The 19,359-nt window shown below is 40.8% G+C and overlaps 1 protein-coding gene across 1 annotated transcript in view; it reads left to right on the top strand.

The window, feature by feature from the left end:
- Window positions 1-7,803: 7,803 nt before the first annotated feature.
- Window positions 7,804-19,359, top strand: part of gpr153 (G protein-coupled receptor 153) — a 32,947-nt gene continuing 21,391 nt past the window's right edge. The window contains exon 1 of the mRNA XM_020614828.1: window positions 7,804-8,200. The gene's annotated coding sequence lies outside the window, so the exon portion shown is untranslated. The remainder of the gene's footprint in view (window positions 8,201-19,359) is intronic.

Genomic DNA, 19,359 nt, shown 5'->3' with positions numbered 1-19,359 from the left:
TGAATTTAAACCCTTTTTGTCAGAGGCGGTTCTCTCTCACTAGTGGAATGCACATGGCTTCCCTGGTTTCCCCTGGCAACTGCCTCTGCTCAGACAGCCAGTGTTTGACTCCGGCCTCAGTGGGTGGGGCTGCATCAATCCCCCTACCCCCTGACCCTGCCCCCAGAGAGAAATAATGCTCGGAAGCATGCAAAATCAATCAGCTGCAGCCCCGAAAAGCCAATATGTTGCTAATAAACACACAGGCAGAGTGAACGCTGAGCTGGTGGTCAGACAAAAGGAGCCAGAGCTCGGCGGTCCTTTACCTGCATTACACACTCTGTCAGGGCATTACCATGTGAAGAGAGCACAGGGCTGATAGATGAATCATGGCAATACTGTAAGAGCTCCTAACCTCCGAGAGGCCACGGCTGAACCACTATCATCACCTGCTGTTCACAGGCCCATACATTTACTGACCCACCAGGCCTTCTTGCTCAACAACTGGCTGCCTTAATGTGTGTGGATATGTGGTGAAGGGGAAAATCTCTCCTTAAACACACTTCACACATGGCTGCAGTCCAGCACCCAGGCAGCGTTCAAACAAAATTGTGTTGTTTTCCACCGCTGCTATTCATACATTTTTAATCACTATAGAAATTGCATGTGAAGGCAGTATTTTTAATTTAAAGAACCTTACAATGCATACTGGCATTGAATCTGATCATTATCACACAAGATGATAATGCTGTAATATTCATTATATTCTATCTGTGTTCTATCCTGTTGTATCACATCACATCATACTGCTTTTCATGGCGCAGTGCTGTGTGTTGCATCATGTTGTGGTGCATCAGCATAAATTAACAGAATAACACAATCATTGTTTTGCACACAGATATAAATCTGTTATAGCAATGTGATATAAATCTGCTTTACAGTGGATTTTACATTTAATGCAGATACACAGAGTGAACTCGGGCAGTTCCAAGCTTATGGGCAGAGTACACACTGTAGTGATGTGGTTTAAGGAAAACCTCATCTTTACCCTTCTGTTATTCCTACAGTGTTGGACAAAAATCGATATTTGTAGCGCAGATCTGCAACAACTGCTGATTGTCTTGGTGCACTCTCACAGCTAAATGAGATTTACTTCATTACACTGCTTTATTTAATAGCAGAAGCACCAGTATGGAACCACAGAATAGCCCCTGGAGAAATCAGACTGGCCACTGGCCCTGGGTCACATCGTATGTTTTCATTCCACCTCTAATAGAAATGTTTTTAAGTCACACTAGAAGCTGGCCAATTAGCCTGAAGGGGAATAATATCTCTAATGTACTGGCTCTATATTTTACAGAGATTTCTTGGCCTCTGGAGCCTTTTCATCTACAAAGACAGCAGATATTTATTTCAAAGGGCCCTGAACACCTGAGCGATGTTCTTCACCATGAATGCGGCAGAATGGAAAGTCCTCAGTTTAAACACAGCCTGCTCCTTTCCACTGTGTGCAGTCTGAGCAAATAACCAATGACAAGCAAGTGTTCACATCCACTCATTATCGACTGGTAATGCTGTGTTTGTTAAGGCTCAGATCAGTCCCTAAATTGACCTACACACTACACACTTACAATAGACAAGCAGACTGACAGATTAGCTGAGCAGTTTAGAGGAACACACAGCAGCCATGTTGAGGCTGATCCACCCAGCCAACCTCTCCTCACTGATAAACACGTATCAATGAAGAACAAGCAACAAAGAGTCACTGGAAACAGCAAAGACACACACACACACACACACCACTACTGTAAGACTCTACTCTACTACCAATCTTGTGTGACTGCCAGCCCTTTTCCAAAGCATGCCACACTGTGCCAGAGTTCTGATTTATGCATTTTCCAGGTAAATGGTGATTTCCATTCATAGTGGAAAGACAGACACTTGATTCACTTATGTAATCAAGTACATGTCTGTAGGGCTACTGTAGGTATCAAGAGTATTTAATGTGTCTGTAGCACAGTCAATGGATACTTGTGTTTGTGTTCAGATACTTCATCTTTTTTGTACTTTTGGATCAGATGGATTAGTGCTGTCGCCTCACAGCAAAATGGTTCTGGGTTCAAGACCCAGTATAGATAATGGACGGATATTCTTGGATCAGATAGTTCCTACTGCCGCCCTAACTAAAGTTTGCATCAATCTCTGGTTTCAAGATTTACAGTCTCATTGTGATAATGTATAATTTTCAGTTTGAGCCCATTTGAGCTGACTGTAGAAACAGATAAATATATTTATAGAGCACTCAGAACTGCAGCCATGATAACTTACAGAATTATCCTTTGCAACTTCTACAGCTGCATCATTGAGAGCATCTTGACCAGCTGCATCACTGTCTGGTATGGCAGCACTACTGCTATGGACCGCAAGTGCCTGCAGAGAGTGGTAAAGACTGTGGTACAGATCACCAGGACCCCACTGCCCTATCTGAAGAGCATTTACCACCGCAGGGTGCTTAGGAAAGCTGCCTCCATCCTCAAAGACCACACCCACCCCCAGCACAGACTGTTCACTTCTTTGCCCTCTGACCGGAGGTTCAGAAGTGTGAAATGCAGGACCACTAGACTGAAAAACTCTTTCTTTCCCTCTGCCATCAGACTCCTAAACAGCTGAGGAGTTTATTACCAGGAAATACGTGATGTACTGTTTACATTCTCAGTTTGCACATGCATAATTGCAGAATGACTGTTGACTGCTGCACATGCTGCTTCCATGCAGCATACAGTCTTTGTTATATTCTTTTTTTATTATTATATTGCTGCATTTGCTGCTTAAAGTGCCTTAGATTTTGTGTTACTTATTTATCTACCTTATATTACATTTGTATTTTGTGGCATTCATGTGGACGGCAAAGTAAGAATTTCATTGTACAGGGAAACAGGTTTCCTAACTGTGCATATGACAAATAAACACTTTGAACTTGAACATTGGCTCCAGAAGAAGCTACATGTCAGACTGCTTTTTCCCATCAGGCAATAATGAAATAAAGGCAAAAAGCAGATCTCATATTTCCATTCAGGTCTTTGCATCTAAATTAGGGGACAGCAGCCTTTTGACTGCTGTGCTCCAGTGTAAAGAATCTGAGAGGGGTTCTCCGACGATGAATGATCTTCTGTGGCAGGAGAACAACCATTAAGGGCTCTGACAGGGGAATAAAGCGATACTGTATTGAAAAAACTCAGCTTTCAGTGCCAAGTGACCCACGTTCCATTTCGTCTTTATTAGGCGCACAGCCCGGGACCCATCATCACTCATTTTACTACTGTGCATGAGACGATGCAGACACAGAAACCTGAGCCGTATACACATTATACTTCAAGGTCATACATGAAAATAATTCTGTCAATATCTGTATGAGACAAGGCTTTTGCTGACTTTGTTGGCAGATGTTTCAGATACAGAACAGAAAAATGGTTAAACATCTCAGTGTTGTTTTTTTTTTGTAAAATCTGTTTTATTGTTCATCCTGGAACACCTTCACAGAGCAAAGATCTACATTCAGAACTCCTGTGTTATCTGGGCTTGGAGCCAGCAAGGCCTTCCTTGCAGAGTAGTAGGTGATGGGCCATGTTTGTCTGGCCTGTAACCTCTCATTTTTCACTGCCACAGGGGACCTTGCAGGGGGTACTGCTAATTTAGGCTACCTCTGAATTTAAGGCACACAAACCCCACACAGAGGTTGCAATCCTGAGAAAACATGGAAAAGTAAGTGAGCACATAAGAAGGGTACATGTTAAGTACAGCACAGCTGTGTCTGTGCTTGTGTATGTGTTATTTGATGTGTGATGGTGAGAGTGGGGGCAACCTGGTGCCAAGGGAGCCACTGGGTGGGCATGCCTTCTGTTTCCTTTTACTTCCAGGTCACCTAGCATCACACTAGAGAGGCTAGAGATGGACACTCTGCTTCTTTTAACAAACTCTCTTTTCACTCTTCTGTCCTGTCTAGTTCTTATGATGGATCCAAATCCAAAGTATTAATAATAGACAGCACCCAGAGAGTGCAACCTTCACCAAAGGCTACTCACGTTCCCCATAATACCATAAAATCAGTATTCCCATGATGGTTTGACCCTCACAACTTTCATTGCTTGACCATGAAAGCCTACTGCTGGCATTTGGAATGACACTGATATATTTATTAGTTTAAAGTTATTCAAGAAAAATAATAGACATGACAGACATCCACTTGTTGATTTAGGGGTAAAACTGGGACTTCAGTGAGTGGGCCACGGGCAAAGCGGTGAAAATGTCACATTTCTGCAAGTCTGTGTTCTGCTTGTTCAGTAGCTGCTTGATAAACCACTCATACGGTCTCCATTACCGGCTGATTGTTGCAGTATGGAATGACACTTCACATTTTCCGTTCTCCCTTTGCTCAGCTGTGAGTGTGTGTGAGAGGAGCGCAGTCCCTCCCTCTATACAGAGACTGACCCAGTCAAAAATAAAGTGGAAAAGCAAAGTAGGATGGTCCACATCAACCCATGAGGTTATGCTGGGTGACAGTTAAGGGAAGCACGGGTCGTATCACTTGTTAGGTTCCAACAGTGGAAGCACAGCTACAATGTGTGGCATCCTCGCCGCAGACTACTGTGCTCTGAACAAGATCACAAATCACAATGTCATCCGCAAACATCATTGTCCACGAAGATTCCTGTCTGACCTCATCTGTCAACCTGTCCATCACCATAGCAAACTAGAAGGGACTCAAAGCCGATCCTTGATGTAGCCCCACCTCCACCTTGAACTCCTCTGTCTGACCTACAGCACATCTCACACTCCTCTCATACATATCCTGAACTACTCTGACGTACTTCTCTGCCACTTCTGACATCCTCATACAGTACCATAACTCCTATCTCGGCACTCTGTGGTATGCTTTCTCTAAATCCACAAAGACACAATGCAGCTCCTTCCGACCATCTCTATATTTCTCCATTAACATTCTCAGAGCAAAAATTGCATCAGTAGTGCTCTTTCTGGGCATGAAGCCATACTGCTGCTCACAGATATCCACTTCCTTTCTTAGCCTAGCTTCCACTAACATTACCCCTTCAATTTCCAACTTCAAACTGATCACCCTGTCTGACACTCTTTTCACCTCTAAAACATTCCTCACGAGCTCCTCCTTCAGGATCACTCCTACGCCATTTCTCTTCCTGTCCACACCATAATACCCCCTTCTTTCCCTCTCATTTTCCTCATTCATCAGTTCCTCAAAATACTCCTTCCATCTTCTCTGCACACTCTCCTCACTTGTTAGCACCTTTCCATCTCTGTCTTTAATCGCCCTTATCTGTTGCACATCCTTCCCATCTCTATCTCTCTGTCTTGCTAATCTGTACAAGTCCTTCTCACCTTCCCTTGTGTCTAACCTGGCATACAACTCATCATAAGCTTTTTGTTCAGCCATTACCACCTCCCTCTTCACTCTACGCTGCAATTTCTTGTAATCCTGTCTACTGTCTTCAGTCCTTTCTACGTCCCACTTCTTTTTAGCTAGCCTCTTCCTCTGAATGCTGTCCTTTACTTCCTCGTTCCACCACCATGTTTCCTTATCCTCGCTCCTCCTTCCCGATGACACACCTAGCACCTTCCTACCTGTCTCCCTGATCACTTCTGCTGTAGTTTCCCAGTCATCTGGAAGTTCTTCTTGACCACCCAAAGCCTGTCTCAACTTCTGTCTGAATTCCTCATGACATTCTTTCTTTTGCAACTTCCACCACTGGTCTTCTTTTCTGTCTTTCCTCTCCTCTTCTTGCTGACCACCAGAGTCATCCTACACACCGATGGGGTCGCCTCGATGCTGTCTGGCTACACTTTCTCCTACCACCACTTTGCAGTCACTAATCTCTCTCAGATTGCCTCATTTACATAGAATGTAGTCTACCTCCACTCTTATATGTAACTCTATGTTCCTCCCAGCCAGAGTTAACTGATACTCATTGTAATTCTGTAAATGGATTAAATTCATACACTTTATGATCAGTTTTTAAAGCAGTTCTGGTTCACTTTACCCTGACAACTTAATAACGAACATTTTGAAAAATGTCTGAAATAAAAGCAGATTAGGCCCAGCTCCTGCAGAGTCATACGCATTCAAAAGTAGCACTGCTGTTCACTGCAGTTATGCTTTGGACACATTTGTGAATAAACGTGTGTCATTTGTATTAAAGTTGCTTTAAAAAGGTAAATATGCTATCATTAAAAGAAACATCGTATTAATTTCCTTTCACAATCATCCCCTCTTCTCACAGTGGAATAGGCTGTTAAAGGATAATTCTGTCTTTTTAAAACCCTGGATAATGTACGTGGCAACTATTTCTAGTTTTGTTGCTGAAATTGAGAGGACATGATTGGTCAGAGCTTTACAGACTTCATGAGTGTGCAGGCAATCAAACTACTTAATAAGAAGAGAAAAACAGAATTTGAAGCTACAGTATACAACTTTTTCAAATAGTTTTGTTATAGAAATCTGCCCCAAAACTTGTCTTAATGTGGAGAGGTGCTGTTGAAGCCTCCTGTGACCCAGACTCATTGAACAACATTGGCAGCAGTGCAGAAAGATCAGCTTCTCAAAGGGTTTGAGCGGGATTTGTATCTCTAACCAGTCAGAGATTTTCTGTTATTTCTGATTGATCAATAAGTTTTGTCTCTTTCTTGTAATTTCATAATGACAAATATCTGAAGAGCAGGGAGAGGGAGTGCTGGGTGGGGCAGAGTGGAAAATGATTAGAAAATTCATGCTAGTGCTACCTTATGCTACATATTGTAGCTTTAATGCACCAAAACAGTCTTTTATAACTTCCATTTAAAAATCTTACAGCAAGTCCAACTTTTTCTGCAGAGCAACTGGGGTTTTGTATCAACATTTACAAAATCTTGCCTTTAAATAAAGACAGTTAATTTAGAGTAAATGTACAGCATTGATTTAGATGGAATGCTACTCTCTGGATAATAGAGACTGTAAATCTTGAATTGCTGAGTAGATTTACTACTGTAGGTCCTGACTGCATCAGCTGGGAAGCTTAAGGGAAATTTCCTCTTACCCTGCAATAGCATCTGAAGGAGCATTCAGTACAGCTGGCTGAATATTGCATGCAGCTCGCAGGTGTGCTTGTGTGTATCCTTTTTCATGAATGGGAAGTAAGGAGAGCTGGGGCTGCTCATCAGAACATCCACCAGATAGATGAAAATGAAAATAATCCTCCTTACAGTGGCAAAAACAAAGGCACCAGGGACCTTACTCGTTTGCTCCATTCACACAGAGTCTATTCTCACTGGGTATAGTCTAAGCCCTGAGGGAGGAAAGCCGGTTTTACAGTCGGGGACGGAGTCTTACATAACAAACCGTATAACGTCAATGAAAAGGGCCTATTTAAAACAATATGAATAACAAGAAAATAGCGTGCATTAATGGAACTGATATGACAGGTTTGATGCAGTAGACTATAGTTAATGTTTAAAGTGTTGCAAATTGAATCTATGGCAAAATTAGACTCCATGCAGTATAGACTTATATCTCTTATTTTCTCTGGTTTCCTCAAAGCTGAATGAAGTTGGTCTATTTTCCAGCCCATTCACTGTTGGCACATGTAGGCCAGAACTTCCAGAAACATAGGGGCAGTATTTATTCAAAGCAAACGTCCAACCTGCAGGAGCAGCTCTCGCTCTATCAAAATGCCGACCTCTTTTCCATAAATTATTTCTTATTGCGGTTCACACCCCACCTCCACCGAGCCTCGGAGCCGCGAACGAGCCTGGGCTGTCGGGAGCGCGCAACAGTCATGCCTCATCCGTCGCTCGCTTCGGCAGAGACGGTAAATACAAGAAGACTCTCGTCTTTTGCTTAAAATTACCCAGTATTTTGCGACTGATGCTTCCGAGCGACCGCCCACCTCGTGGTGAGGAAGGTGGAAATTCTAAGCCACCTCGTCCATTATTTGTCATTTTGTTCCCGCGTCAATGAGACAAAGAGGGCAACAAGACTCCAGAGGAGTACAGCTGTGGTGATATGGTGCATCAGGGCTCATTCTTCATTTTGCAGGTCATTCCTTTAAGTTGATGCTGTCACTGTCTTGGTTTGGGGACGTAAATGCTGGGAAGCCACCCCGAACTGATGTTTGCATTCCCCGGAACAGTGATCCGGTAGGAGCACAAACGAAAGGTAAGACACACAGCTGATTATGTCAGACTCACTGGTGATGAGCTTGTTTTGATAGATGTAGGAAAACGGCTGCTTCATCCAAACAGGTGGTGTCCTGTAGCACAAGCAGATCAGCTGTGAGAGGAGAAAGTATTTTAAATGCAAACACACTGCAAAATTGCTGTGGACCTTCCGTGTAAATCTGACCTATTTTGAATATTGCTTGATCCAGATTGTATGCAAAACTAGTGCAGATGAGGAAGTGGCCTAAGTGAACGGCTGAATTAGCCTATACTGACATTATATACTATACTATATAGGTTATGTTCTTAACTTTACTAAGCGAGGAGCCTCTTTTACATTAAATCTGTGTCTTAGATGATCGATAATTACACAGAACTAGTGGGTGTGGGATTAGGTATAACCTATATTAGATATGAGTTAACACTGCGTTGGTAATAGACGCACCAAAGGACCAAAATATCCCATGAATGTAGCCTACTTAAAGTATCTAGGCTGTTTTTGACTTTAGAAAAGAATATTCAGTATCCTGCAATCACATCTTGTGCAAAAGGGATATACAAACTTATGCAGGCAGCTCCTTGGAAATGTACAGTTCTTCACATCTCTGTCACTGATTTTATCAGTCTTCCTTGTGGCTTTATTGTATCTGTTTTATCAAATTATAGTATATAATCTAGTCTTTAAATATGGAATATTAGTCTACTTGTGATTTGCTGATTTTAGCCTAAACATGAAGCTAAATAGAGTTTTAAAAAAAGTAACATTCTGCATGACAGAATCACAACAGCCACGAAGCACGATCAGCATGATACGTTCTCAACTGCATCCAATCCAACATGTACACTTGTGATTTTTAGACCTAAAAGTGTGACTATTCTATATTTAGATTTAACACCCTCTATTATAACAGCATACACAGTAATGATGGACTTAAGATACTGGGTATACAGTTACAACTCTCACACCAAAAAATTCAACATCCAGGTATTGTCCTGCCCAATAATATTTTTCAACATGCATATAATAATAATATTTTGATAAAGACACTAAATAAATGCCTTCAGCATTTTTCTGGACATGAACTTCTGACCCGAATCTGAGCATCAGAGTCAGTGGCATTATTTACGGTGACCTATGGTAATGACAAAAGACAGAATGAGGAGGCAGTTGATCTTTGCATTCTTTCAAAAGTTTTTTCTCCCATTAGAGAAGTCACAGCAGAAACAGGAGAGAGTGGTCAGAAAGTGGACATGCAAGCCAGTGATAACATTTACTGCCCAGACAAAGTGCTGTAGCCAGCAAGTGACAGTTACTGCAACACCACGAAGCCTCACAACAGATCTCAGTGTTTCACTGGCACTTGTGACATTTTGTTTGTCACACGTTTGGCTCTGTCATTTTGTGACCGTGTTAGTCTGTGTTCACACTTTTCTATTTTTGCCACAACACACTGAGAAGATTCTGCCTTCCCTTATACAGCATCATATGGTGTTGTGACATTAATGATAAGATGAGGAGTATTAAATAAATGTGATAATGTTTGAATAAGTCCTGTGCACCAATTTGAATTTAAAAATTTTCTTTTCCATATTTAATGTATGACACTGTCCTACCACCTAAATAGTAGAACAATGATTTTACAGTAAAACACAGACCTGTCTCTGAGATGAACTCTAAACCCTCGGCCATATGGTGCCTGGTGATCCATCTACAGTCCTAGCTGGAGGTAGTTTAACATAAATAGGAAGAGAGCATCTAGGGTTACGTTTGTGTTGGAAAATTCAACTACGTACTCTGTGACCAGCTGATTTCATCAGTACGTCTGGCAATCACAGGCATTTACTACAGCTTTGTGTTACAGGAAACTCAAGTGCAGAAAGGGAAACGTGGGAATCAAAGTAGATATGATGACGGATGATTTCTGGGAGCCTGCTGTTCTCTATTGACCTCACACAGTATTTAACTAAATTACATCAAGCTTGGTAGCCCTGTGATAAACTGGTGACCTGTCCAGAGTGTACCGCGCCTCTCACCCAAAGTCAGCTGGGATTGGCTCCAGCCCCCCGAGTGACCCTATTCAGGAATAAGCAGAATTGATAATGGATGGATGGATGAACATCAAGCTTGGTTGCAACAATAGTTTGTTAATGCAGCCCCACAGGCCCAACTTTCTATTTCAAATAATGAAGTAGACTACTTCAAAAAATAAAGTAGTCTAAATGCAAATTAAAACCCTTTTATAAGTTGCACAATCTAAATTTCAGATGCTTTAGCTCTAGAAGCACATTGATGATGTCTTCATGGTTTTCATTTCATGTTTACTGTGGAGAGAACCACACAAGAGACTCCACCCACACAGGCAGTTAGAAGTGAAGGTTCGGATTTCCTCAAAGTACCACTGAAAAGAATACGCTGCTAAAAATTATACTGTATTTAATCAGTGATACTTAATCTAATGCTGTTTAAAATTCAAGTTCATTGTGTATTTGAATCAGTGTATGCAACATTGTGACGCTCTGACTCTCCTGATCATACTGGATTTATTAATGACTGGCTGATGCTTTCCTCATCTTCCCAGTGTAAAATAATGGGCTAATGTTAGCTTTTTTTTTTCAGTATTTATATGAGCTTCAGAATGAACACTATATAACTTTCTTGAAACCTAACTTTTCAGGATATAAGCTTTTTTTTTAAAGAATGTCTGATTTAAGAATAAGTAAAGTAGTTTTTATATCTCGCCGGGTAAAAAAATTGGGTAAAGTTTGTTTTTTTTTTTTTTTTACAGTATTTATATGAGCTTCAGAATGAACACTATATAACTTTCTTGAAACCTAACTTTTCAGGATATAAGCTTTTTTTTTAAAGAATGTCTGATTTAAGAATAAGTAAAGTAGTTTTTATATTTGGTGCTATGGAGACCATAAAGCATTGAGTTTCAATAGCACATCGATCAGGGAAGCTGCCTCAGATGTGGCTTGTTGGTTTGATGCATAACCTGCAGCAGGAGGATATTGATTTAGTAGAGAAATGTCTTAGCCTGTCTCTCGACAGGAAGGTTAGAGGTCACGGTCACAGAGTACCTCTAGCGCTTTCTGGTTTCTGATGAGTTGGCTGATAGAGTTTCACTGGCTCAGTGTAGAGACTCGAGTGAGACAGGGCTGACTCAGGGGCTTCAGTCTAGCTCCTGTGGTTGGAGAGCAGGCTGCCAACTCTTTGCACCTCCGTGCTGTGTATTAGTGAAATGCTTTGATTAAATGAAAGAGACATTTGCCCACAACATGTTACTGTTGTTGTTTCAGTCACTGAGTATGAGTGCTCATCCATATTTGCTGTCCGGTGTCATGCTCTGTAAGTGGATACTTTACAATGACAGCAACTAAGGAGATTTACTCACTGTAAGAAGACCATTAGGAAATGTAAGTTGATATTTCCCATTACCTTTCAACTCAAACAACACCAAATGCACCTCCATATTTTCATTCATAGTTGAAAATATACCAGCTTTTGCAAGATGAACTTTGGTCTTGTGTTATCCCAAACAGGCTAGAATTAGGTTGTGATGTGGATACAAAGCTCTGGGTAAATGGATATGAGTAGATATTATTTTCCAGCACGTAACAGATGTTTTTTTCCATTCACCGTGGTTTGAAAGACCAGGCAGGCTATTAATAGACTGTTGTAGGAGATGTGGCTGGCTTAGGCTTGTAGTTCCTAACTGTGGAGAAAAAAACTATTGTAATGATTTGATAAGTCAGTAGTGGATAAATGCAGCACACAAACCATGAGGTTAATTAGAAGTACATCATGTTGCACAGTCTTCAGTTGTAATTTTTATTGATAAATGTGAAACATTCGTGTCACACGTCTGCATCTTCACAACCAGAAACAAAGACGTGAGTTTGGTGATGTATGGGTCAATGTTTTGCACAGGAAGGCAGCTATGATTGGTGAAATTTGCAGGAAACTATAATGATTGGTCAAATTTGTGGAAAGGTTGAGGTGACTGAACAAAATTGCAAGGTCACGCAGAGGGAAGGGTCACTGCAAATCAATACAGTTGTCCTGAGTGATCATGGGAGTGGTCTCTTCCAGGATAACAATGCCTCCACAGGGCATGAGGTGTCACTGAATGGCTTAATGGGTTTGAAAATGATGTGAATCATATGCTATTGCCTTGTCTCTCAGTCATAAGTGATATGCCGTCAATAAGTCAGGATCATCTCCACAAACCTAGGGAAAGTCAGTGTGGCATTAAACTGTACAAACACTTTCTTATCATTTTGGACCTGCACAGCAAGAGTCGCACAAACTTGATTTAAGAAATAACACATGAAAAGAAGTGCTAATTGACCAGCACAGCAGTGCCAGTTTTATGGTTTGGCATAGTGTGTCACTATTTCATAATAAAAGCTTAATCAACAGTTTTATTTTTATAAATGGAATGTGCAGTTACTGTGCTTCAAACTTTATATTTTTTCTACTGAATGTTTTCTTTAAGATGGATGTAGTTGCTATGCAACATGCACAATATTAAGATCCAGTCTGGTTTTAGTGCAATGGTGCACTGTGTCTAATGTGATAGTTGTCAACCAATAGCTGATCTGATGAGCTATGATGAGGACATGACAGTTATTGGTGACAAAATAAGCCCTCTGGCTGTCATGTATAGGAAAACAGAGATTTGTGTTCTAAGGGATTTGGACTCTAATGAGACGGCCATATGTTTGCTTAGACATTGAGCAGGTAAATAATGGCTACCTTACAACGTTTGTAACGCTCTGCTGCATGTCGATGGAGATTCTCAGTCATCCAGTTCATGGTATATCCAAAGTGGTAAAAATGGGCAACTGGGTTTGCTTGTCCAGTTGCTGATTTTTACCATTTGGGACGATGCTCTGCTGAACTTAGGTTTTGACGCTTGTGTAGGGTGTTTTTAATCGGGCCACATATAATAAAATGGAGAGAGAGTTCAATAATGAGGTCATAGATGTTCCTCCTTGCAAGACAAATGATTGGTAAGTGGTCCCGGTGATGCCTCTCGGTCGGTATGGAGTGTGAAGGACAAACTGCCAATAGTAATGAAAGAAGACTTCTTTATGTTATCGATTTTAACCTCGCTCAGTAAAAAACCTGACAGAGTAATTTGGAAAAATCCAAAGCTGTGACTGGACTGTTTCCTATCCTTCCTTTCTTTCAGGAATACTAAGTTGTTAAAGAAGTTAAACCAACAGTTTTAGAGAGTTCACAAACATTAGTCTCCACCGTTAATCTCCCAAGGTGTCAGAGGTATCTTAGTCTTTGACCAGGACAGTCAATGAAGGCCAGCTTTGCTGATTATTTATCATGCAAGGAGGAATCGCTCCAGTCTTCTCTCTCATAACTGGATAATGAACACTCACTGGAGATGAGTAAGATTGATAGTGTTTTGGCTTCTCAGGGCCACTGTAATTCCTCAAGGGGTGAATGAGGGCTCTTCACCTGCACTATGGGTGACACCGTTCACCTCAGGTTAACTGGATGAAATTAAGATAAAATATGATGAAGCAGTTGCAAGGTCTTTCATTATATTTCATAAACATTATTATTTATGCACTTTATTGAACTATGTTGATAAGATTATACAAATGAGAACTGTCCATTTTGAACTATTAAAATGATGTTGAATGCAGGTGTTATAATTCTAGCTGTAAATTGTTGTCCTCTTTCATCACAAATCATTCTACAGCTGAAATATTCTCTGATTTATTCAGTTATAATCCCCACACCCATTCATCAGGAGGCCAGTTCTGTGAATATTTCAGTTGTTTTAACCCCCTTTAAGACCAAGAAGAATGCTTCTGGTACATCACCTCCTTGGCTGGACGATCCTTTGGCCCACACCGTTTTCTTTTTCTACAATTCAGTTAAATTTAATTAAGTTTTATCTGTATAGTGCCAATTCATAACAACAATTGTCTCAGGGCACTTTACATAATTAGGTCTAGACCTTAAACTGTTATAAGGAAAGCACAACAAATCCCCATTGAGCAAGCACTTGGCAACAGCAGGGCAGAAAAACTCCCTTTAATGGAAGAAACCTCCGACAGACCGCGGCTCTTGGTGGGCGGCCTTCTGCCTCGTTGGGGTGAGTGGAAAGAGGAGAGAGAAAAGAAAAGAAAAGCAACAAGACACAACAAACACAGCAACAAACAATCAAACACTGGGCAGGTTGATGTGGCTGGGGACTGCTCATCAGAAACATGGAACTCCAGAGCTAGGGCAACCTGCAGAAAGGTACAGGGAGAGAGAGAGTGAGGACACACTACGGGAGAGAGGAGACACAAAGTTAATGGCTTGCAAAGGTGGCATACAGAAATAAAATAGAGAGGGGATGGGAGTGGGGGAGAGGAGAGAAGCTCAGAGCATCATGGGAGCAGTCCCAGTCTAGGGATGGTACACCAAACCAAACCTGTCTTATGCATATCAGTAATTTCATTAATTTCCAGCAATTTCACAGACACCGCTACATCTGCATAAACATGAATTTACATAAATGATATTGTGATGGACTCTAACTTCAGAAGTCACTATACGTTTGTGTGGCATTTATCCTCACTAAACATTAGGTCAGTGTGTTACCTAAAGGTGGAGCTGACCTAGGCTGGATTAGGTTTATTTATTTATAGTCTATTAGGCTCCATTTTAGCTGCTGAGTACACATGTCCAGGATTTAGGGATATAAACACACAGTAATAATAGTGATCAGTCAACCCACTGTAACTAAACAAAGGGAATAGATTACAGCCTGAGAGGAAAAACAGGATGTTTACATACAAGGAATTGTAATGCCTTACATCTTTAGTGTGACAGGGAAAATGAACAACTACCTCTGCCATTCCCTGTCCAAAAGCTGTGGAGGACCGTATTAGTACTGGGCAGCTCCCTGAGTGTCTGTAACTGTGTAAATGTGAAGCAAGGTGCTTCTGCAAAAAATATAACTGCTGATGTGGGTGGCTGGCTGGGCAATAAGACCCCGTGCATCAGACCTGCCAGCAGGCACCCTGTAAAGGAGGTTCACTCCCCTGTCTACTCCTTCTCCTGCCAATTTGAGACTGAGGTCAGTACCACACATGAACGCTGACTATCACTCTGTCCCCCCCACACACAACACATTGATGGATGCTGTGTTGATGAGCACTGTTGGTTGGAGCCTTGAAAGCGGTTTCTGTAATATTGCTGGTCTGATCAAATTCAGACACACTGTCATCCATTTTGGCCTGTGCTTTAATGGACAAATCCATCTTTGTGACTGCCACAATCTGTCTAGGCACACTTATTATAGTTTGAGATGAAGAATGGAAAAAAAATGTTTAGTCTGTGCATTTTTTTCTTTCAGCAGTTCTAAATGTGAATAAAGTGAAAAGTGTTGAGTGGGTCATCCAAGAAAAGAAAAGCACATTTCCTTTCACAGCAGTTTTCACTAGGCCTCCACAATACTTTTGTTCAAACAGCCTGTCTGCCTTTGTGTTTACAGAGACAGATGCATTATGGTAGTAAATTAATTACAATGTGCTGCGAAATGAAAAAGCTAATGCTGAGTAATCAGTTTTGAGACACATGCAAATATATACTTAAGCAACAGGGTAGAAAGCTCTGTAATACATAAGGGCAAGCTATCTGGAGACATAAGTGTGCTTTCTAATGCGTTTTGCAGCTGGTTGAGGGACAATGCACACTTGATGACACCGTGCATTAGTTATCAATATTACTAAACTGGCTATAACTAACAGAGCTAAAAGAGGGAAACACTGAACCTTCTTTTAAGCACTTTTGTTTATTGCTATTTTATTGATATATATAATTTTGCAAAAGTTAATCTAAACATTGTTTCACTATAATGCAAAACATTAATGAAATATGAGGCAATTAAGCTGAGAATGAAAGCACTTAAGAAGAAGACTATACCTCTGCTTCCACAACTTGTTACACCCAAAGGCATCATTCCTGTCATTTTAAGCTAATGTAATCTTATGAACCCATAAGTGCAACCTTATGGTTTGAAAGAGAATCTTTATGTCATTATGGCTAAAGAAACCAGCATTGTTTGATGGCAAAAGTCTCAAAAATACCACTATACCACAACCGCACAACTCTAAAACTAATATATCTAGTACTACTGATACTTTACTTTTATTACTGCAAATAATACGTCCCTAAAGCTGTTGCTAGTGATCAGACAATGTGTCCCATAATTCTGGGGGGGATTTCTGTAATTAAGAATCATTGCTTTCACATTTTCATGTCAGTTTACTGAACCAGGTTTTTCTTGTGGTAATGTTCTCAGAAATTGCTTCTAGTAAGAGAAAGTGGAGAGACAATGAAAACTAAAATGAGCAGCTGAGTCCTCCAATCCACTTTGTGAAGTAATACTAGTTCTTAGTCATCCCATCCACTTCCGTCCAGTAGCCTTTACACTGAGCTGTTGCAAATATTGTTCAAAGGAAGATTTTAAAAATGTTGGATTTGGACCGGATTGAGGGTTTTGCAGAACTGTGCTATACTGACATTGTCTTTTACTAGTATGAATATGTTAAATAGTATGTGTCACTTGTTCTTGTTTCAGTAGCCAGCTTTTGGTTCTTTTTCATCCAACTCACACAAGAAAGGAATATGCTGAAGTTCAAAGTGTGACACTCAACATCTTTTGGGTGTTGATAAAACAAGATCCTGTGGGTCTACTTTGTAGTTCAGGCTCATGTTGTACTTGGGTTGTATTGCATAGTGTACCCACATTGTAAATATAATTAACATCATTTTCCGTTTCTGATCTCTGAATATGTACTGAGAAAAAATCATTTTGAATGCAGTGTAGCACAGCTCAGTGATTAGGTGCATTTTAATAGATTTTTTTTCTTCTTCCATGTTTTGGCCTGGTTTGGTGCTGCCTGAGGAGCCTGGCTAGCTTAATTGAATTTCAGTCAGAATGACAAAGAGTTCCACCGAGCACAAATGTGCATTAACAGAACAGGGTAAGATACTGGAGACTGTAATATCCACGTTCATGTTCTACAATACTGATGTCAGTAGGCCTAGAGACATCTAGGATTCATCTGTGAATTCTCAGTGGAGCCATCGTTTGCAGTACACCAACACATGATACCACCCGGAGTATCCTATTTCTGAATATGGAAACAAGCAGTGAAGGGTAGCTGAGTTAGAGGGTGACTCTACACGTAAGCTGGAATTATCTACATGAAAAAGAGGTTAAAATAGATGAAAATTGATATCACAGGTTTAAAATACCATCCATGTATTGCTTGTTTTAAATCCTCTCACTGCACCTCCAGCTGCTCCCAGAGGTAGAAGAACTGCAGTTGCTAGCGCGCATCCTGGAATAACCTTATAAGACCCTATTGCAATCTCTTGTACTTAATTGAAAGCTGCAATTGTGTCTCTTGAGCCTCATGAGTCACCCAAGCAGAAGGGCTAAGAGTTTATTTTTTGCTGTTCTCTGCCTACATTGGTAAAGTATAAACACAGCTGGATGGATGTAAAGGGGTACTGTTTTAGTGTATTGTGCCTAAAGTGAAACATTTGTTATCTTGATTACAGAACAGGCTGTTAGCTAAGTGATCTTCTCTGTAGTATCTCTGTGTCTACAATATGGAACCTTTCTTTTTAGCTATTCCAGAATAACATCATTTGTTGAGTTAATTTGGATTGAATGGATTGAAGTCTTCACTTAAAGAGGTATGCCACCCTGTATGTACAAAGCTGTGACAACCAAGTAAATAGAATTTTGCTTGGGTTTGAAATAACATAATTGGCTTTCTCTGTGATCCCATCCATTATAATCATGTTTTAAATCTCAACAAAAAAGGTACAGGGCGAATAATTTCTCAAACTGATTATTTCAGATGACCCTGTGTTGTTGATCAAGCCTGTCTGTCATGAGCCAGGCCTCCAGTAAAATAAGATGGATTCATTTTTATGACAAAGAAAGGGGACCTTGCTTGTACTCACCATCTGATCACTTAAACAACAGAGGCAAGTTGTAAACACATATCACCGTTTATCAAACTTGCTAGAAAACAGTTTGATTTTCACTCTCTTTTCACCCTGTTCCACCATCTGCTGGGGAAATTGTGTCTCTTTGGCTGCTAAACACTCCATTATGCTTACCAAATAGTTGCTACCTTAATCTGCTGTTTGGTGCTGGAAAAGTAATGCACAGTTGCAAGTTATATTCTAAGAGTGATGAACCAAAACAGTAAAGTTGTTAGGTCTGGAGAGTTGAGAGAAGCTGCAGAGTCAGGTGATACTGTCATTTCCTGTGGATTCAAGTATTACACAGTTAGACTGACATGTGAAAGGGTTTTAATGGAAAAAAGTGTTGAAACGGTTTGCTATATGTGGTGTTCATTTCTGACATGTTGCTCTGCAACTGGTGAATAGAGAAATGAATAAATTCACACATTCACAGTTAACTGGATAGAAACTATACAGCAGGTGCATTAAAGGAAAAGAGCTGGGGTGACACCTTAAAGCATATTCCCACTAGCCCCATAGCGCTGGGTGGGCACGTGTGGGGTTATGGGATGCACTGTGCATCTGACATACTGTCAGGCTTTTTTTCTTTGTCTTGGTGCCAGTAATGCTGCAGCTTGTAATAAACTGCTGACAGATTTGGGCAGGTATGGATTGTAATTGTGTGATTTTGTTTGGTATCACTAAGGTAATGGTCTTGGAAGAGGCCCAACCTATTTTCTGTAGGCCCACCCACACTACGATTTCTGCTGAGAAAATGAAAATGTTTGCAGTAATCGACAGAGAAATCTCATGTGTCTGTGATTCAGGGGTTGGGATATGTGAGAGGGAGCAATTATGTTTAATCAAATCATACCACAGGCTGTGAGGGATCTAGTGATTTATTTTGGGTTCAAGCTCTGAAAAGATGTTGAACTGCAACTTTGCTTGGCTGACAGAGGGAACATCCTAAGCCTCTTATAGGTTGTTCCTCACTCCTTGAGCCTCGCTTGATCCTGGAAGTTATTCTGATCAAGGAAAGAGGCCGCTTGGAGGAGACAGGAGTGAAGATACACAAGATAACTGGCCCATTATCAAAAGTCAGTTTGTGACTAGATACTTCCGATGAAGGATCGGAGGAAAGGCTGTCT

This window comes from Monopterus albus, unplaced genomic scaffold, assembly GCF_001952655.1.
Source record: "Monopterus albus unplaced genomic scaffold, M_albus_1.0 scaffold6.1, whole genome shotgun sequence".
In the NCBI taxonomy this organism is placed as follows: domain Eukaryota; kingdom Metazoa; phylum Chordata; class Actinopteri; order Synbranchiformes; family Synbranchidae; genus Monopterus; species Monopterus albus.
This window is presented reverse-complemented; position numbering and strand designations above follow the sequence as displayed.